At 43.1% G+C, this 22,095-nt stretch overlaps 1 protein-coding gene across 12 annotated transcripts in view; it reads right to left on the reverse strand.

The window, feature by feature from the left end:
• The window catches only part of NFASC (neurofascin), a 273,535-nt gene extending 254,154 nt beyond the window's left edge, over window positions 1–19,381 (reverse strand). For all 12 annotated transcript variants that reach the window (XM_089514565.1, XM_089514555.1, XM_089514553.1 and 9 more), the window contains exon 1: window positions 19,168–19,381. The gene's annotated coding sequence lies outside the window, so the exon portion shown is untranslated. The remainder of the gene's footprint in view (window positions 1–19,167) is intronic.
• Between the last annotated feature and the right edge of the window lie 2,714 nt (window positions 19,382–22,095).

The raw sequence follows: 22,095 nt of genomic DNA on the forward strand, positions 1-22,095 counted from the left end.
AGCTTTAAGCAGGAATTCCTTCCTCATTTATTGTTCCTACTCTGTTTATGATTTCCTACTTTCACAAATCCATCCTCCATTACCTCTGAAACAAAAGACCCAAATGATCAAGCTAATCTATTTTAAACTAAGATCATGCCAAGCCAGAACTGGCTAGTGAGATAAGCTTGAAGGAGAAAGGTGTAAGAAAATACAGAAGCTTTACTGACCCAAGGACATTGCACTGATTAGGCATTACTCCCAGGGGAAATGATCAAAATCTACAAGGGCATTCTGTAATGATAATGAAGAAAATGTCTTTATTTCTTATGTTTAGATGAGTTTCAGAGGACCAGGAAATGCTGATATGTGCTCATTCAGAAACATGCACAAAACCAGATGGAATGCCTAGCTGAAACACATATTCTCCTCAAGTATAGCATTATCTAGTCAGGGAAGACAAAATGGGAAAGAAGAGAGACATGTAAGCAGACAAGATCACTAGAGGAAAGACAAGAGACACAGAGAGAAAGTTAAGAGTCAGTGATGTAAAGTTACTCAGTTTCCTCCCTTCACCCTAATAGTTTGCCTACATGAAATCCTGACCCTGCTGTCAGGTCCAAGTACAAAGCATTGTTCTGTGGATCAGTGTGTGTGAGTGTGTGTTTTCAGCTTTGGGCTCACTTTTTCAGCATGCTTAAACCCAATGAGACTATCTGCATGGTAGATAAAGAGAATCTTACATAAGGTACTTAAACAAAGAAAGTGAGTCGGCACGAGCAGTAGTTCATCATTCTTAGCATGGGTGTTTTTGATAACACTTCCTCTTGCTCACTAAAGTGCTTAATAGAAGAAGGGGACCCCCGCATGTGGGTTACGTTCTGCCCCCTTCCAAAAATTTTCCCTTTAGGAACAAGTTCTCTTTCGTAAATCAAAATGATATTTCTCTAAAACCTGAGAACTATAATACATATTTTGGTGCGTTACAGACCGCCGGATTGCGGCGGTCTGGCTCTGCCTCCGCTTGCAGCGTCCAGGAGCCACAGCAGCCAAACCGCACGGCTCCCGGATGCTCCGAGGAAGGAGCGCGGAAATCGTACTCCTTCCTGGGCCCCGGAAGAGACGCCGCGAGGCGCTAGTCGCGCACTCGCGGCATCACTTCTGGGGCACGGCGTGCGGACGCACAGTGTCCGCTACGTCAATATAGTGGCGGCCGTGTGGAACGGCTGCCGCCATTTGTCACGGACTCTGTCCGTGATAGGGTTAGAAGCGTCTGGAAGAGACGCCCCTTTTTCAAACTGGAACATCTTCAGGATGTCCCTAATGGCGGTCTGTAACCCGCCTTTGTTTTACTTTTGAAAAGCCCTCCTGAAATACGGTCTTCATTTCTGAGAGAATACAATGGAAACTAGGGAATATGCTCATTCTCAAATCTGAATCACACCTTTTTGAAAAGTGGATGAAGGTAAACAGCCTTGTTTGAGGACAACAAGAAGAAAAGGGTTGGTTTCAAAGACTATTGGTGCTAGAAGCTTTGCAGCCACAGTTATACAACATGTTTTCTGTTAAGTGTATATAAGCTTAGAGAATTAACCAAGAAAAGTTCAAAGATGGTTGCATACACTGGCACAGGCACACAGGAAAAAGCTACCTCATGGCAAGTTGCACTTTTAGTCTATCTAGTCCAGCATTGTCTGCTCAGCAGCTCTGCAGAATCTGTCCAACCATCTGCTGTCAGGTGTTGTTCTAAATAGAAAAACACGAGAGATTGAGTTGTCTACTCCACCAGTAGGCAACCTGATACCATCTAGTCTAGATGTTTTTGAGTTCAACACTAATAATCCACAGCTATGATCTCTAATTGTAGTCCCAAATACTCAGAGAACATCAAGTTGCCTACCTCTTTGGCCCTATCTAGAGATGTCAGAGGATGAAACTTGGATCTTCTGCACTGAAAGCACATGCTCTACCACCAACCTATGATCTTTCCCCTCTGTGCCTATTACAAAGGCTCATTTCTCTGCTGGCCATAGACATCTGTGTGCACATCACAAGGACTCAGGCACAAAAGCAATGAGCTCACAACAAGCACTCTTGTTCCTTGGCCTACTGCAAAGCTGAAAGCAAGGCAATTTAAGTTACAGCACGACTACAGTTTAGTATACAGACTTACTTTTATCATGGCAGAGCCATGCTGCACCACTGAGAACATTAGCAGCTCTCCTGACTTTTCACAAAGAGAGCAGTGTAATTAAGATATTAGGAGCTGGTGGTACCATATCTAACAGAGAAATACAGCCTGACTAAGTGCCAGTCATCTCTCTTACTATTGGCAGAATGAAGTCAACATTATCAACACACTACATTAATGCTAACAGTACAATAAAACAGTGTGTATTCCCAATTTGTGCAGGAAGATTGTCCTACAGATTTTTAAAGCTGAGGTAGCATTAAAACTGATATCAGTATTTTCACTCCAGTTTATTTGGAGGTGGGCCAATGTACTAGCTACACAGACAAGCAGAAAAAATACTTAATAGTTTACTCTGTTGCCTCTGATCTGAAACACAGCTGTATTTATATTATAGTTGGATGGCACATTGAAATGGAACTAGAAAGACATACATACAAAGGATTTCAGCACCCTGGACAGTTAATGAGATTAGTGCTGCTTCTTTCGGAGACCTAACATTTCAAGATACAAGGTGATTGTGGATATGTGTTCCTCTCATGGCATATACTGTTTCCACCCTCTGTATGGAAAGGACACATTCCATGCTTATGAAGAAAAGATTATCAAGCAGACAATCTCACAAGCCTGCACTCATCAAAAATTCTGCAAAACAAGGCCAAGCACTGTGCTCCCATAACAATGCACAATGAATAAAAAAATTGTGGGTAAATTCATGTGGTATAAATATGATGCTCTCTGTACCTGACTGTTGTTGTTTTGTGTCTTCATAGTGTACTGTGAGGTTACTGCTAGTTCAAGATCATGGTAAATTAACAGGAGAAAATGACTTTCTGGATGAAGAATCCTGAACATACATAATTCCATAGTTCAGAAATGATGGACACAAACACTTCAAATACCACAGCTGGGTCATCCATGAAGAAGACAGGAGAAACCTGAAAGATCTGCTCCTCTATTACTGTCCTACTGAAATCGATCCATACTGGAAGACAAACTGCCCCTCAAGGTAGAATAGTGGATTAAAACCAATAACCTCTTGACCCAGCAGAGGATTCTGAAATGTGACACTGCCCAGATGGTGAAAGAATCAGATGTCATGCTCATGCTTTAATTTATGCACTGAGAATCACATCAAATCCCTTAGTGTCCAAAGTTTTTCTTCTCTTTGTTAGGGCTCTTGTCCAAAACAAAAGCCCAGAAAATTCTTTCTGTGTTAGGTTACAATTATTTTCAAGAAGCAGAGAACACCTCTCTCAATCTCAAAAAGAAAAAAGAAAATGGTATATTCACATTTGTGGGTTATGTACTAGCTACATAGTTCTTTTATAAGCCTTCACTGAGTATAAATTCTCTATATATGCTCTGCTGCCTAGGGGGTTCTGGCAGATGGGGGAGATATAAATGATGGAAATACATAAGATCGCCTGCAGGCTACATTTGAGCTCCATTGAAATTACAACATGAAACTGAAAATGTCATAGACCCAGGAAATGGTCTAGTTGAGCCAACATACTTGATTAAAGAGAAATGATAAAATGAATATTAAATGACAGGAATCTATATCATCTCCATTAATTGTGTCAGGAAAGCCAGTATGAGGGGGCAGGGATGGGAAGACTACATCTCCACAAAATATAATTGAACCTAACACATTTGGAGGGACTCTTAAGTCTTTGGCTTTGAAGCTTTGTTGTGAAAGGTTTGGATGAGAACTGAGCTCACTAAGCATTTATGTGCACCTGGAGACTCTCTCTTCCTTTGCCCCTATATTTGGTGCTTTCACCTTCTGCTTTCCTTGTTAAAAATGTAGCTCCACTGTACATTTGTCTCTACATAAATTAATGATTATTTGCAAGTTACACTCTGCTCCTGATAGTACCTAGTCATTTTCCACAAACCTATGACAGGGACTTTTCCCTAGCCAAATCCATATTCTCTGACTGAGAATTCTAAATCTCCCTCCCTAAACTGCAAACCCCAGACTTCCATATGATGCTGCCATAGCAGTGGAATCATAGTGCTGTAACTCTGTACATAGTATGAAAGGGCCCCTGGAACTCTGTACATAGTATGAAAGGGCCCCTGGACAGAATACGTTAGCTCCTTCCAACATGCACACTGTTTATCATAACAAATACCTGTTTTAGGGCCTTTTCGCTCTAAACTATAGCACTATGACTCAGTGATATATTCAAGTATTTCACTCCAAGTTTCAAGTCAAGTCTCTACCTTCAGGTTTCAAATTGAGTCTCAAGTCCTTTCAAGCTACTTTCAATTCAAGTCTCAAGTCAAATCTCAAATCTGGGAGCCAACGTTTCACAGAAAAAAGAAGGCAAGGAATGTTTCTCAGAGGGGAACAGTAAAAGCATTAAGCAGTGGCCTTGAGGTGGGAGCTGAGGCCTGCTTGTCGCTGCTGTACATCAGGGAAGTCTTTTAAATCTTGAAAATATTTAGAAGGATCCGTCCACCCCAAGCCCATTGCCTCATGCATTTGCTGTTCACCTTCAAGAACCGCATTCTGGGAGTGGGTCTTGCCTGCTGCTCAAAGTGAATGATGCCAGCAAATCAGTCCCTAAAAGTCACAACTCACAAGTCGAGTCAAATCAGTGCATCTTTTATTGCTGAGTCAATTTCAAGTAGATTCGTTGAAATAACTTCAGTCAGTCCAAGTCAATCAACTCAGGTTTATATCACTGCTATGATTCTACTTTAACTGTCATGTTTACATCCTGTGGAATCTGGGGTTTATAATTTGGTGAGGCAGCAAACCTCTATCGTTGAGAATTCTAAATGCTCCTCACTACACTATACATCACATGTTTCCATAGGATATTGCCATGACAGTTAAAATGAAACCATAGCATTATAATTATACAGTGTGGAAAAGTCCCCAAAGTGGTCTTCTGGCCACTAGACCACTTCCAGCTTTTTTGGGGGGGGGGGGTTGGTGGGGGGGGGAGTTGGTATTATCCAAAAAATAGCACCTGGATCTACTGCTGTTGCCCACGCCTGATTTATGTCAATAGTTCTCCCCACTAAAACGTAAGGTTCTCACCTAGATTCCTTACCATCATATCTAGCATATTCTTTTCAGTTATCAGTAAAATATACTACAAGTGCAAGTGCACTTAGCTTATGGAACACGTGCTTAACCATTCCTCCCAAGGTATTCTTTAAACTCAAGTTCTATGAGAAAATATCCAACAAAATTCTCAATGCCATCATATAACTACATTTCCCAAAGCTCCTTAGAGAAGCCATGACAATGATATCAACTTAAAAACCTGCTGAAGTGCAGTGATGCGCTCAGAAATATGTGCTGTTTGTCATTTAAAACAATTTACATAAACATACCAAAAAGGATTCATAAATGTTATTTGTAGACAAGACACATTATAAAGCATCAGTCTGTACTCTCTTACATAGAAATCAGGCATTTTCATGGCACATGGAACACTTTGGGCTGGGGGAGGGAAAACCCAATTTTCTCCATTGCACAGGCACAGGATGTGCATGCAGTTTAGGTAGGTACCAAAATAGCTTTCAACACCAAGCTAACTGGAGCCTTTACCTTACACACACATATGAGGCATTCAGAGAACAGCAGATGCAGACTGACAGCAAGACAGAGGGAAATGCCTGCAGAAATTTAGAAGTGGGGGCGGAAGGGAGAGACAGGGATGTATGGGCCCTTCAGTCTTGAACCAAGATATAGGTGGCAGCTGTTTCACAAAAGATACATTTCCCCCTTTATACAGGTAAACATAGATAGTGGGGGCAATAGATAAAATTATATACTATGAGCATCTCCTTTTCTAGGGAAAGTACATCTACAGACATTAGGTATTATAAATGAAATATCCCCCACACTCCAATCACTCCAATGATCAAGAAAGGATCATTCCCCTAGTTGTGGTGTCTGTATTATACAAGGGACACAGAGAGAGAGGATTAGGGTACACAAAAATGGGCCAAGAGGCTGCATATCTTCAAGGATTGTACTTTCCCTACCCCTAATCCTGATTTTGTTATTACTGTATTTGACTGTGGTGACCCTATGAATGAGAGACCTGGAAGAGACCTGATCATCAACTGCCTTGCTTAAGTCTTGCAAATTTAGGGCCATGGGGCAAAACAGACCACCCCGAAAGAGCAGCTTGCCATTGTCCCTTTTAGCACCGGATTGGGGCAGCAGCAACCACACGCCATGGCCCTGATCTGCTGTTTTTATGGCCCCAAAAGAAGCAGCAAAATGCCTTTCCTTTAGAGCTGGAAAAAGGGTACCTTTGCCACCGCAGCGGCACTTTCCAGCACTCCTTTTGGTGTGCGTCATCGGAACACCACACCAAAGGAATGCCATAACGCCGCCCGCCATGCGGTCGTGTGGCAGTATGGCATCTTGGGGTGGAGTCAGGCCATGTATCACGCAGCTGCCACACCATCACTCCACCCTGGCGCCAGTCCTTTTGGCCAGTCTGTTTAGTCCCATAGTTTCCTTGATTGAATGAATGAATTCATCTATAGTGTGGTCCTTCTCTTTTCCTACTGCCTTCCACTTTAGCAAGCATTAACATCTCTCCCAGGGAGTCACATCATCTCATGGTATGGCAACTTCAGTTTAGTCATCTTGGCTTCTAGGTCCCGGCCTGACTTGCTTTAGGATCCATTCTTGTGTATTTTTAACAATCTATAGTATCCACAGAATTCTGCTCTAGCAACACACTTCAAATGTAGGTATTTGTATTCTCCCTGTTAGCTTTCTTCAGAGCCCAGCATTTGCAGCTATACACAGAAATCATAAATACTATGGCATGGATGAACCTAATCCTATCCATTCTCTTTTCTCTCTTTAAAATCATACACAAAATCTAAATGTTTAAAACAGTGTTAAATAGTCCTCATTGTGCTTTCAAGAAAGAAAGGATTTGAAATCTTTTGACCAAGGAAGGAGCTTGGAGTACAGTGTCATGAGGATTGGCAATGCATATTAGGTTATCATGCTGACATAACTAAACATTGTGTCAGTGGTTGTATTTTTGAGTTGACACACTGGAGCTATCCAGCGCCTCATTATGCAGGCAGCCATCCATCCATTTTCTCACAGCACAACAGGATGGTTTCAGTGCCATCTGGTGTGCTAAGTACACTTTACTGATGTTGGCTGATGTGTTGTAGCAAAGTAGAGGTACCTGAAGGGAGAGTTGGGGGAGGAGAGAGCGATCAGGTGGAGGAAAGAAGGAGGGAGAGCCCAGAGGAGGGGCTGGAGGAAAGGGAGGAGGAGCCAAGGAGGAGGATAAGAGGAGAGGGAGAGGTGCGCCGCGAGAGGGGGAACAGACGCGGAAGAGGAGGACAGGGAGAGGCGGTCGAGTTGGGAAGGGAGAGAGTGACCCATAGCCCTCAGAGGGCCGGACGGCCCGTGTCCCTCCAAACCAAACTAACGCCGAGGCCACCGGGACCCCACGAGGCTCTACATTTGCGGGACCCTCGAGAAGAGGGAGACTTCCCCTTTCCTGAGGAGCTCTGGAAGAAGCAGGAGACAGGAGGTCTAGCAAGTGAGTGGTGGGACAGTAAAGGGGGTCGTTGGGAGCAGGGACCTCCACCACCAGAGAAGGAGAAGGCTGAAAGGGAACCCCTTGAAAAGCACGCGGGAGGTCAAGTCGCCTTGTGCGGGAAGCCGCAAGAAGAGGTCAAGGAGCAACCTCGGTTGTAAAGAGACCAAGAGAGACTGGGAAACTGTTGCTTTAGGGCTGGGTATTTTGGAATGTTGTACTGAGTTATTGTTATAAGTTACCATTAAAGGTCACAGTTCTTGCAAAGCTCGGCGTAGAAAGTTTGTTGCGCACGTGTCACCTCGGACTACATTTCCCAGTATGCAGCCAGCCGCACCGGCCCCGCCCACATGTGTCCAAACTCCATTAACCTGTAACCAAGGTAGAGACTTTCCTTGAATCAGTCACTTTGCAGTGTGACAATTTACAGTTTTCCAAAGGGCAATTGAGAAAGTAAGGAGGCAGCCAGCCTCACTATAGAAATAGTTTATTTTTGAGGCTTATGTACTCCCAGCTTTTTCAATACAGTCATTACTCTAAAAAAGAAAAGGTAAAGTTCGAGAAATATGGACAACTTAAATTTTCCTCCAAAATAAATTGTAAATTCACTTAGTCAAACTATTTTTCATTACTGAATTTTGTCTGATGCACATGCTTCTATTACACACTGCATCTTATATAGGCAGCAGCTTCCCTCTTTTTGGAACATTACAATTATACTCACCATAAAGATGCCTTGTTTCTCTCAACTAACATTCAAATGAGTTTTAAATACACAAGTGTCACTAGCCTAGTCAAATATTTGTGGTAGAACTTGTTAGGAGCATGTTGATACATTTCTGTTGTGAGCTCTAGGAGTACTGATTGATTCCATAAATCACCCTTAAAACATTTACAGAAATCAGTTATGCCATAGTACCCTGATCCATAAACCCCATAATCCCCTACTTCTTATCTCATTAACTACGTACAGTGATCCCTATATAAGATCTCAGACTCTAAAATCCTCTTTTTTTATTTAATCCATCATAATAGTTGATGCTTTCAATCTCAGTAAAAAGGAAAGGACCTGATTAGCATACCCATGGAAGCAAACAAACCGACTCGGAAAGATCCTTCCAGGAGAATCAAGTAACCAGATGACTGGAAGAAAGACATGGAAATAGATGAATGGCTGCATTTATTTGTTTTTACACAAGGCATAGTGGGAGAATGAGCAAATTATATAAGGCGCTGGGATTATGATGAATCCTGATTTACCACGAAAGACCTGTATGTGCACTCAGACAGTTCACTCTTTACTGTCTCCTTTTGCTAATTTAAACAACTAAAGAAACAACCAAAAAGTCTTTGCTTAATGTAGAATCCAAATTCAGGATTTTAGTATGATGATCCCAAACAAGACAGGATTTATAAGTCCAGAACAAATGTCAGTTAATGTTTTGGGCTTGTAAAAGGAGCAATATACCAAGTTTCTGGATTCAGGCAGCAGAATAAGCAAAGCATTTCTGCTATGTTTAGCCACTTGGAATAGTAGAGGAGAAGTGGGAGAATATAGATTGCATGTCCATCAATCAAAGACCTATGATTTTTGGTCCTTCCCTTTAAATAACAGTCCTTCAAAACTATAATCTACTGGACAAGAAAGCAAATGGATGAGTTTTAATGAAATGTGAACCTCCTAATCACTTTTGTACTTCTTTCAACTGTGGTTGTTTTAAAGTTCTGGTATTAATGTTTTTACTTTGTTGTCATTTGTTTGTATGTACGTGGGTATGTAAGTCATCTGAGGAAGCCCCTGAAGAATAGAATACTAATCAAATAGATAATATTTTGTGTATTTCAAGAGGGGCGGGAATCTGCCCGCAAACTCATGACCACACACACATATGGTATATTTTCAAGATGGCAGGTTTTAATCACATATAATATATACAATAAGATTTAAAGATGACATCAGGACAATTAAGTATTTGCACCCAACGTTTATGATAGTGATAAAATATTTTAGATTTTGCTTTAATTGTGATAACTGTGAACTACTTTATTTAAGCCTGGAATCCTAAACATATTTTCACTGGAAATAAGTTCCTTTAGAACAGTGGGGACTACTGAGTAGACATGCCCAAAACTGCATTGTAATTCCAAAAGAAAAAACAATTTGTGTTTTTCAGTTTTTCAAATATATATATTGTTTGATACTTTTGCTTTATTGATCTCCTACACTGGCACTGTAGAACTTTATTCATGTACAGCCCTCTTCAATATACAATGCAGAAAGGCAGAACAAATCAAGATTAGGCCAGTTTTTTAAAAAAAGTAAGTCCAAAACAAAAGATAACAGGTGGATATGACAGACAGACTGGCGGAGCAGAAAGAGACAATGCCAGTCTGAACACTAGGCAATGATCTCAGCACCGCAGCTGCCTAACTGCTGTCAAGTGAACAGATCCGCTGCAGGGGATCTGTTAAGCAAGGATGGATGAGAAAGTCCCTAATTAAAACCCAGGCCCTGCAATTTGATCTGCCTAGCCAGTCCATTTCCACATGTGCAAAGCACAAGCATTGACCATAATAGCTACACTGGGTATATTCCACAAGAGAACAGTTTAGCCATTAGAGTAAGAAAAGTGGGCCTACTTTGGTTAATATAATGAATGAACATGGCATAAATTTTGACAGTGCAGGGTTTTGTTTTGTTTTTTTTAAAAAGATCTTTTTAGGAGCTAGGGTCTAAATTTTAGACTCTAAAATATAGTGCCATAAAACAAATTAGATTTCTGTCTTGATGAACAAGGCAGAAGACCAACATTATTTTCTGGTAAGAGAGCAGGACCTTGTTGCTAGGAAAAGGCCACATTTGTGGTGAAAATGGAAATGTCTGGCATAGAGAAAGGCTAGGTAATCCAGTCAGCTGCACAGTTCAAGCTGTGAAAAATGCAAGCACACATTAGGTCGCACTGTTTGAGCAGATTCATGAGGGGGGAAAGCAAAAGGAATCGACTAACTTCTTGTTGCAGAAAAGACAGAAATCCATGGGGAGTACAAATAACAGAATTGTTCCCTTATTCCCTGGCATGACCAACAAACGTTGCTCTCAGGTAGCTCTCAGTGGCCACAAATATCTTCAAAACAATCTATTGTGACCAGTGAAATCATCAAGTTTGGTGACACCTGGTACAGGGGGGAGCGGCCACGAAGGGGATACTGGCTGCATCCTGCCCCTCTGTCCCCCGCCCCCATTGCTCACACCTCATGGCTTCATCACCACAGGGAGAGAGATACACCAGCGACAAAGACATGAGGGGCATGTCTGACCCGCTGCCACATTCGCTGCCACCTTGGCTCCCTCCCTTCAGCTTCCTCCCACCCAGTGTGAGAGGGCTGCCAAATGGGGCAGCAGTGCTAACAGCCTGTCCAACACCTCCCCACCCCCACTGATGCCCCTCATAGCTTCATCACCAGCCTGGTTCCCTCGACAGGGAGGAAGCCTGGCAGGTGACAAAGCCATGAGGAGTGTGCTCGCCTCTCTATTGCCACCTTGGACTTCTCTCTGGGGAGAGAGCTGGGTGATGGTAAAGCCACAAGGGGTGGACTCACCCTTCCACTGCAGCAGGACCTCATCAGGGTGTCACTCCTCATGTGGGTGTCATCTGGTGCAGTCCACACATCCTGCACCCATCTAATGATGTCAATGATTTTGACAAAAAGATCCCTTCCCCAACTCTTCTAAACATGGAAAAATACTTGGATAAGAAAGAGGTCTTTCATTGAGTATAAAGTAGGAGAGGCAGATTCCTCCTTTCTCCCAGTTCTCTTTATGTATTAAGGACTTCAAGGAAAAAAGAAAATACCCTGTCATTCAGAAGTATCAGAACTAACACTGAGATGCCATAATGGTGATATTTGATGCTCTTAATCACACCCAGCCTGGCACAAGGTGGGACATTGATCCCTCCACTCCTCTTAACTCCTCTACTCATGTTTGAGGAAGGGTTTGAGCCACAAATACTGCTAGCTACCAAGGCCAGTCAAAATCTCAAAGGCTGCATCTGCATTGCAGAAATAAGCTAGGTTGACACCACTTTAACTTGCATGGCTCAGTGCTATGGAATTCTGGGAGCTGTAGTTTTGGGAGATGCTTAGCCTTCTGTCAGAGGGATCTGGTGCCCCACCAAACTACAATTCCCAGACTTCTACAGCATTGAGCCATGATGGTTAAAGTGTTGTCAACCTGGAAAATTTCTGCAGTGTGGATGAAGCCAAAGATTCTGCTTCTTACTCTTCTGCTTTGCATAAGGTTAAGCTGTTTCTTGCAATGTCTTACAACTGGTTAGAATATCCTTTTAAACCAGATTTGAAGTGCAGTAAAACCCTATCTATTGTGAATAAAAATGGGGAAAATGGGATAGAAAATATGTATGTGCCTTGCATCTCCATGCTATCTTTTTCTGATAGTTCTTTGTGCCAACCCTCTTGTATTAAAACCTATGAAATTGTTTGCCTAAGTGGGAGGCAAAATTAAGACAATGAGGTTGTTTATGTCTGAGAACTGTAACAATTACACCCACTGATCTGACACGCATCCTACTCTAAGAACATAGGAAGTTCTCTCATGCTTATCAGTTTCCGCATCTGCCTAGCCTAGCACTGTCTATTCTGGATAGTCTTCTTGCTAGGAACACAAACAGATGTGAAATTCACCACCTGTTACCTGTTAAATGGACTTGCAAGGGGGCGGAATTGGTAGCCTTCTGCATACAAACCATGTGTTCATACACTGGAATATTTGTTCCCACATTTATGCTGTCCTTTAAGGTTTGAGGAAATGTTCAAATACAATGATGTTTTCTATTCATATTCAGAATACGTTTCAAGTTTCAAGTTAACATTTATTGTACTAGCTAAAGGCCATAACAAAATGAGCTTATCAAAAAGCATTAAACATTTAACATTTAAAACAAAAGGCACAGAATACAAAGGACAAAAAATGTACCAACATTTAATGTGCAGTTAAAAATAGTTAACTGTTAAAAAGGACAAATGGAAAAAGAGACATCTTTCCTGGATATTAGTAAACAAATATGATATAATCATAAAATCTAATTAATACTTGGCGTCTCCCTGGCAATTTAATTTAACACTCTCCTTCTAATCTTTTTTGCAGCCATGGCAAAAAGAGCCACTCTATGTGTTACACAGTCGTTGGTGTCACTCAAGAGGAATTGGACCAAATCAGCAGTAGAGCTCCCACTTTTGTTAGTCAGCAAGGGTGTTAAAAATTTCTTTATAGGGTCACTGTACAATGGACAAATTAACAAGTAATGAACAATATCCTCCACCTGAGGCTGACTGCAGATGCATAGTCTGTTCTCAAAAGGCACTTTGTTGTAGCATCCATCTAGAAGCCAAGCCAAGCCCTTCCTCCAGTCGATCTGCCTTGGTCCAGGCCTCGGAGGTGGAGAAGAACTGCTGGACCGGATCCCATTCCCCACCACCACTCCCCTCTCCTTTTGTGTCGTGTCTTCTTAGATTGTAAGCCTGAGGGCAGGGAAGCGTCTAACTAAAAGATTGTATGTACAGCGCTGTGTAAATTTACAGCGCTTTATAAATAAAAGATGATAATAATAATAATAATAATAATAATAATAGAACTGCAGTAGGCATTAATTTAAGTCGTAGCTCAGTGAAGGCAATTCTCAAAGTAGGTGACGAGTTTAGATTCAGAATAAGTGCAGAGAGACAGATTTTCTAGAACAGAGGTTCTCAACCTTTAGTCGTCTTGATTTCTGAGACTTCAACTCCCAGAATTTCTGAAAAATGAGCATACTGACTGGGACTTCTGAGAAGTGAAGTCCAAAACATCTGGAGGCCCAAAGGTTGAGAACCACTGTTCTAGAAGAAAGTTGATTGTAGCATTCAGAGGTTAGCATAGTGACTGAATTCAGTTCTCATGATTTCTGGTGTAACCTGAAGCAATTTGGACCACTGAACCTTTGCTATGAGAACAGAAATATTATTTTGCATTTGAAAACAATGAAATATTCTAATACAATACTTATGTAAATCAGTTACCCAAATTCATTGGATGTTCCCCTTAGAGTCACCTTATATTACAAATACTCCTAACAATCTGAATTTATGCTTAGCCAAATGTTCTTCTTCCCCAGGCCATGCAGATTTTTTTCTTTTTTAAAAAGAGGTTGCCCTGTACTGTTCCACAATGAAGCAGTATCTACTGCAATTATTTTAGATAAATATAGGACGACAGAGTCCTACATTCCAGAATCTGGAGCAAAGGAAGGCCTTAAGATAAATAAAAAAGGATTTTGTGCTACAGTGCCCCTAGCATTCACATTATATCAGAACTAAATATCCAACACAACAAACCAATCAACCTCCTGAAACTTTAGGAAGTGGTCTGACACTACAACAGGGGTAGGCAAAATGCAGAACCGGGGGTTCATATGGGCCCCCATGGCTATTTTTTGCAACCTCCCTGGACTGCCTTTTTCTGGTTTAAAAAAGTGTTTGCCTCTACTGGAAGCTACTCAGGACAGCAGTTCGCCTTTGAAATAGGTTGCTGTCCCAATATATCAATGAGCAAACCCTTTTTCAAAAGCAGAAGTGGACTTTATGGCCACTTCTGGTTTTGTTTTGTTGGTAGTTTTCTGCCCCAGGACTTTGACAGTCTATATCAATTCCAGAAGGTCCTGGGGCAGAAAAGTGACTCACTGCTGCCATTGCTTACCCCTGTTGCAGTCAGAACACTTACTGTATTTCTTTATATAGTCAGAATACTGCTGTGTATACCATAGCTCATTTTCAAGGTACATTCCACAAAACATATGACAATGGCAGTGAATTTATATTCAGATGGAATTAGTATTAAATTCAGGTTTAAGATATTTGGGAGAAACAAAGGAGTCATGCTGGCATTGCCTGGTGATCAATTTAGCTGTCTGCTTAATGGATAATTATTTTACAGGAACATGGTTTGTAATAAGGGCAGCTGCTTCTATGTTAGAGCACTGGATTTTTGTTCCTTTCTTCAGTATAAGCAAAGATCACCTAGGAAACAGGGGCTCTTTGACCTAAAATGTAAAAAAAAAAGTATAAAGAAGTGACCACGTTTCCATATTTCTTGTGCCTCATCAAATCCTCTTTTGTGGGGAGGGAAAGGGGAGAGAGATCATCACTCTCCAGAACAAGTGACACAGTCTAGCTAAAGCTAAGAATGAAGGTTACTCCCCTGAGTAAGGTGGCAGCAGCATCTTCATCACAACCTTTCTAAGTTTAACTGAAAGTGCCTCTTTGACTGCATAAGAGGTTTGAGAAAAGGATTCTTTCTTTATGGCTGCACATACTGGAAAACACCTTTCCCAAAGGATTCTAAGGCTGCATCCACACTGCAGAAATAATACAGTTTAACAACATTTGGAATCTGGGAATTTGCAGTTTGTTGTGGCACCAGAGATCTATGACAGAGATGGCTAAATATTTCACAAAACTATAAATCCCAGAATTCCATCCCAATGAGTCTTGGCAATTAGCGGAGTGTCAAACTGCATCATTTTTGTAGTGTAGATGTAGCCTAAGCTTGAGCTGTAAAGACTATTTCAGGTCCATCAATAAATCCTGTTAGTCCCTTTTTGTTAGGGGAGAGGTATAAAGGGAGCCACTTGATGTCTCCCAGGTATCTTTTTTAAACCTCTAAAACCTCTCATTGAAAGCAATGGGGGAGAATTCAATCCCTTTACTGTGCATTGGGGAAGGTTGGGTTGGAATTTGAGAAAACTGGTGATCTATAATATTTGCTTCTTCTCCCTCATCATCCAATATGTCTCTTTCTTCCCCTCCCTGCAATTTAAATTTTAATCTAAGAAACAGAAAATCTATTGCCAAAAAGATCAGATGGCTGGAAGAAAACAGAAGAGGTCATTTGAGGTCCACTCTCCCTTCTAGGGGAGGATGGGGGGATAGTGAAGTTAGGGAAGGATTCCCACCCCTTCCTATGGCTTTTGGGATCCAATTCCAAGAATACTGGGTTGCAGGCTTAGTATGGTGTGTTACTGGGATAGTCATGCATCTCTGGAAAATACTAGCATTTTGCAATTATAAGTTGTAGGCACATGGGAATCTGAAAATAGTTAGAGAATTACACTTTTGCACAACCAAGCTGGAGTGGGTGATTCATTAAGATCAATGGGACAGCATATGTAAAAGATTAATTGGGCAACTTCTTATGGGAGGGGGAAAGCTTAGTTGCAGGAGACAGATACAGCCCACCATCAATGGCCTTATTTTCACAGCTATCACTGTAGATAGCCATTTCAGCCCTGCTTTGCACTACTGTGTGCTGTGTGCATTTATGGCTCCTCAATCATTTAGCCCACTTTATTGACATGAAGAGCCAGGATGGTTGTTCTTATGTACTGGTTCCTTGGCTGTCTATGCCTCTAAAGCCAATTTCTGTGAGAGGAAAAGCACCAAAGAAAGATGCATGTATGTGGATGTCAGTACTTGGTACTGGTCCAAACATATACACTCATGCCTTCCTGAACTCATCCCAGGCTTTCTTGTGGATAAAGCTTACTGAAAGGCTGGATAGACATAAATGTACACTTTCCACAGTTATATACTGCACTAAGAGAGAGAGCTTTCATTTCTGTGCAACAGATATTTTACTGGCTATACTATTTTATATTTGGGAGTATAAAAGCTGAAATAAATTGATTTCAAAGGGAAAGTTAAACATGCCTTTAACTGTTTACTCTCACAATCAATAGAGACTTTTAAATGTTCTATGTTAGCTAAATTGTGTCAAACATCTGTAATGAATAGCAACACTAGTTATTGATCAATGAGTGCATATCATTAATGCTAAGATGAACTTGAGGCAGGATGAAAGACCCTTTCATGTTCCAGATGCTTTTAAAAAATCAGAATAGACCTCTCTCGATCATTTCTAAATATGCATTTTAGTTGACCCCTTGGGCACACTATTCAGTCATTGTTATTAACACATTTTGAGGCAAAGAAATAAATGAAAACAGAAATCTAAAACTGTGCTGCTCATTGATGCCCAAGGATTCTAGTGCAGTTAAAACTGAAGAAGATGCTGAAGGCTAACATTTCTGCAACTAGACTGTGTGCCTCCTGAAGACTATTATGGATCTGAAGAGGCAAACATGCTGGGAGAAGAAAAGTACAAGTGATTCAGCACTTTCATCCCTTGATCAATACTGGCAAAGGCTGACTCATATTCTATAGGCAAAGATCCATTCTTTCGAAAGATGGCCACAACCAGGCTCTCCATGATTCATTCAGCTTTTAAATATGCTCTATGCATTTCTCCCACCCCAACCTAGGCCTGAAAATATGGTTTCCGTTGCCCGGCTAGACATTCCCTGCATCCCAGCATCCTGCTTCTATCAAGGATTTCAGTACCAGATGTTTTAGAAATATGCTTTATTCTCCCACCTCAAAACCAATTAAGGCAAGCTAAGCAATAGCTTTTCATAAATCCCCAGAGGTCCCTTTGCATCCAGAATTATGGCCGTTGTGGCCCTTGCTTATCTTCGAGATCTCCCAAGCAAACTAAGGCATAGGCACGAAACTGCTCTTTGTATCACACCTGAGCCTATGCAGATGCACAGGAAAAATACAAAAGAAAGAAAGAAAAAGAAAAGAAAGATTTCACAAACACCGGCCCTTTCCAAAGGAGGTGGTGGGGATGGGATGACAGGGGGAAAGATGGGGTTTATGAATTCTAGATCACCACCAACATGGTTCATAATACATTTTGCCCAAATTTTGAATCACAAGATACAGCAGCCGAAAGAAAAGAAATGGAGCGGGGGGGGGGGGGGGAGGGGGGAGCAAGCCATTCACTGCATCCACAGCTTTATTTTTCCTAGGTGGGCAGAATCACCATTCACATCCAAAGGGAAATCTCCGCTCTGGGAAAATGCACAGCAGTGAGGCCTATGGAGCAGCAGGCCATAATCTTAATACCTGGCCGGAAGCTGAGGCTGCATCCACACTGCAAAAACAATCCGGTTTGACGCCACTTTCACCGTCATGGCTTCATGCAATGGGATTCTGGGAACCTCAGTTGGTTGTGGGGCACCAGAGCTTTGCTGTGGAGTTGTGGCAGTTAAAAAGGTGTCAAACTAGAAATATTTCTGCAGTGAAAGTGGTGTCAAACCAGCTTGTTTCTTCAGTGTGGATGTGGCCTGGCTGGCACATTCTGGAGTTCCCTGTGTCCTTAAGGCTGGGTTCAGAAACGTCCCCACTCCCGGGGGGGGGGGGAACAAAATAAATCCATAAAATCCATTTCCCTTTCTCTCTCCCCATAAATGGAAAGGAGAAGAGGCCTGATTTCAGCAGAGAGAGAAGAAGCTGTCTTTTAACCTTTTGCTCCCCGTCCAACCACCACAGATGGCTTATTGCCTCCCTCCAAGGACTGCACTGCCCCACAGCAACTCCGCCCATGCCAGGCCCTGCTGGCAGCCTCTGGAGGCCTCAGGAGATGGGGGCACCCTGTTCAGCACCCACCCAAAGCCACAGAGGCCCAGACTTGGGGGGAGGAGGGCATGGGAAATGCAGAGGGATGGAGACAGGGCAGGGGCTTAAGGGCAAAGGGAGCAGAAGACTCCCCCTCCCCCCTCAGGATGACCAGATGTCCTCTTTTCTCCAGGCATGTCCTCCATTGCCAGCTTCTCCCCAGGAGGGATTCCAAAACACACTCCATTTGCAGCAGGACTAGGAAGCATGGATTCACAGGGTGAGCCAGAGATCGAAAGGTGAATTCATGCTTCAAATGGAGGACAGGACCAAACAGAAGCCAAAAGCATTCCTAAAAAATCTAAATCCGTGCTTCTTCTTCCTGCTCCAAACGGAAAGCTCCAACCACTCGCATCAATGTCAATTCATGCTCCTTTTAGTCAGGCTCCAAATGGAGGATCTGGCCAAGGAAAAGCTCCAAAGACTCACCAAAATGTCAACTCACCCTTCTGCCGGGGGCTCCGGGACCTTTGGGACCCATCCCTGCTGGAGAAAGACGGGCGGAGGTGGAGGACAGGCCCTGAGAAAGGAGGACGTGGGGCCCCGGGCGAGCAGACGGCCTGAGGAGGACAAGGCACCCTGAAATGGAGGACCTTCCAGGGAGGGGCAAAACCTAGGCCTTGTCCCCCCCCCAAAAAAAAAAATCCCCCAAATCTCCCCCAACCATCCCCTTCTGCTCCTGGCTCCCACTAGGAGGACCTTTTGGAAATGCAGAGAAGGTGGAGAGGCAGGTGCTGGGGAGGGGGAGGGCTGGGGCCCCGCCCGGGGCTTGTCCTGGGCTGGCTCCTCCATGCTGCTCTCCCTGCCAGGGAGCCTCCTGGGCTCGGGGCTGGAGCGGAGGGAGGCCAGCATCCTTCCCTCAGCCTCTGCTCTTACCTGGCCTTCTCCTCCTTCTCCTTCTCCTTCCTCCTCTTCCTCCCAGGCTCCTCTCCCTCACAGCTGCCTCCTCATCCCCCTCAAGGGCTCCTGGGACCCGGGAGGTGGCTTAGCAGCAGGCCCTTTCCCCCTCTCGGCCGCCTCCGAAGCCCAAGCCTCCTCTGCTGCCTCCTCCTCCTCCCATCCTTTCTGCAGCGCCTTCTTCCCTCGCAGCCTCCCTCCCGCATTAGGGCAGACAGCACCCGCCGGCGCGCGACACAGACAGGGACCATGCGCGCCCCCGGGGAAGAGGAGGAGCAGGAGCGCGCGCCCAGGCGCGTCCCCGAGGCCTCCTTTGCTCAAGGCAGCAGCAGGGCAGCAGGCTCCTGTCCTGTCCTCCTCCTTTTGCAAAACCTGCCTTCCATGTCCACCTTCTGCCCAGGAGGGATCCCCCAAAGGCCCTCCATTTGGAGACTGAGTCTGAAGCAGGGATTGAGACATTCATAGGAGGTGGGGGGGGGGGGGTTAGGTCAAGGGGATCAGACGTCCTCCTTTTCCAGGAGGGATTCCCAAAATGTCCCCATTGGCAACCTGATTCGGAGGCATGGGTTTCCATTTATAGCAGTGGGTTTCTTAAGGTCAGGATGACCAGGCGTCCTCCTTTTCCAGGGCCGGTCCTCCATCTCCTCCTTTTGCCCAGGAGGGATTCCCAATAGGTCCTCTTTTTGGAGCAGGACTCAGAAGCATGGATTTTCACTTCTAGAGGAGTGTCTTAAAGTCAAGGTGACCAGGCCTCCTCTTTTTCCAGGAGTGACCAGACATCCTCCTTTCCAAAGGACCTGCCCTCGATTTCAGCCTTCTGTCCAGGATGAATTCTGAAAGGTCCTCCATGTGGAGCAGGATTAAAAAGCACGAATTTATATTTATACGAGTGTTTTTGGCTTTCATTTTGGGATGCCCTACATTTTTCTTGAAGGTCCTACATTTTGTGGTGCCATATCATCCTTTGCGGCTATGAAATGTGGTCACCTTGGATAAGAAGTCCTTCTTTTCCAGGACCTGTCTTCCATTTCAATCTTTTCTCCAGGAGGAATTCCAAAAGGTTCTCCATTTGGAGCCTGACACAGAAACATGGATTTACATTAATAGGAGTGTTTTGAGCTTTTATTTGGCCATGTCTGACTTGTTTCTTGAATATCCTAAATTTTGTGGTGCCCTGTCCTACATGGCAGTTAGGACATCTAGTCATCCTGGACTAGATGGCATCCTCATTTTCCAAGACTTGTCCTCCATTTCAACCTTCTGTCCAGGAGGAATTTCAAAATGTTCTTCATTTCGAGCAGGACTAAGAAGCACGCTTTTACAATTTATAGCAGTGTTTTAGAGCTTTTATTTCAGAATGTCCTAGATTTTTCTTGAAGGCCCTACATTTCATAGTGCCTTGTCCTCCTTTGGTGTGAGGACATCTGGTCAACCTGCTCCTGCTGGTCCTCATTCTTCCTGCTCCCTTCTGGAAAAATTACATGAGAAGTGGCTGTGGATAAATGGTAGGAGGGAAGGGAAATGTGGTACCTAAGAGAGACTAGGACCTAATCACATGGGAGGGATCCTGTGCAAAAATGGGATTTAAAGTAAAAAAAAAAAAAACCCACAAGAGTGGATTTATTATCAGACAATGTCCAGGTTAACCTAACATTAACCCAGACAGAAAGCAGAAAAGAGGCGCAAAAGTGCAATTGATTTTCAGATGATGTCACTCTTAAGGTGTATTAATGTGACATTAACCCGGCTAGAAAGTAGACAAAATGTGATTCTTTTTACTTCTGGAAAATCCCGAAAGTAAAAAAGAATCATGTTTTGTCAACTTGCTAGCCAGTTTAATGTTGCATTAACCACAATGTGAAAACAAATCACACTTTTGTGTGTCTTCCTAGGTTTTTTTTTCAGGTTTTAAAGCCTGTTTCTGCACGGGATGCCTCCTGTGTGATAAACTCTGAAGTCTCACCCAACCAAAGAGGAGAGAGGAGGCCAAGGGATTAATGGGGGGAGGAAGGGGGTCTCGTTAATAAGGAGGCAGGTTTAGTGAAGAGGGTAGGATAACAGACAGATATGGAAGAGTCCAAAGGAGATGACATGCAAAGAAGCTGGTAATAGATACAGTGGTGATTAATTCAAGTAGAGGAAATTTCATGTGAAGCACTTATTGGGAAGCAAAAGGAGACTAGATTGTGGAATGGATCCTACTCCCAGCCTTATGTGGGTCCTGTTTCAACCATGCAGGCCAAACCCCAGAAGCCAGGATTGGGATGGATCCTGTCAAGCTGGACCCAGATCTAGTGGATCTGGTCAGGTTCTTGGCTAAACAGCCCTTAGCACTGGTCAATTTGACCCCCAGAGTTTCAGTGATGTTTCCTGGAAGCTACATAGCAAACCCTGGGCTGTTTAAATGCCCACACAGTCCATACCATTCTGCACTGTCCCTCCTACTGGGAAGCTCCATGTTGCTGCATCTGATGTGGAAATGTGAGTGCAGCCGGGAACCCTATTTCTTTATCAGGCACAGCAATGGGGGTTTTCTCCATAGGAGTACTGGTACCGAAAGGTATGGAGTGCACACTAACAGACATTCTCTTTTCAGTTGAACTCCATCTTCTTCCTCTCTCAACTTTCTTTGGAAAGATGGTGAGATAAAGATGTTTTTTTAACCTGAACTATTCACTAGCTAGATTAGAATAGAACAGAATAAACTTTATAGCTTTTGACTAAAGGTCATTGCACAGTACAACAATACAACAATACATATAACAATATAATTATATAACAATATAACAATACATGTGAATTATATCTATAATGTCGGTACCTCGTGTCTGGTACAGAATAGATTAGGATACAGCCTTTTATGTAAATATAGATTAAAGCCATTAGTAAACTTTTCTTTGAACTACA

The sequence above is a fragment of the Sceloporus occidentalis genome, unplaced genomic scaffold (assembly GCF_023333645.1).
Source record: "Sceloporus occidentalis isolate IW3139 unplaced genomic scaffold, rSceOcc1.0.p SCAF_3, whole genome shotgun sequence".
NCBI lineage: Eukaryota > Metazoa > Chordata > Lepidosauria > Squamata > Phrynosomatidae > Sceloporus > Sceloporus occidentalis.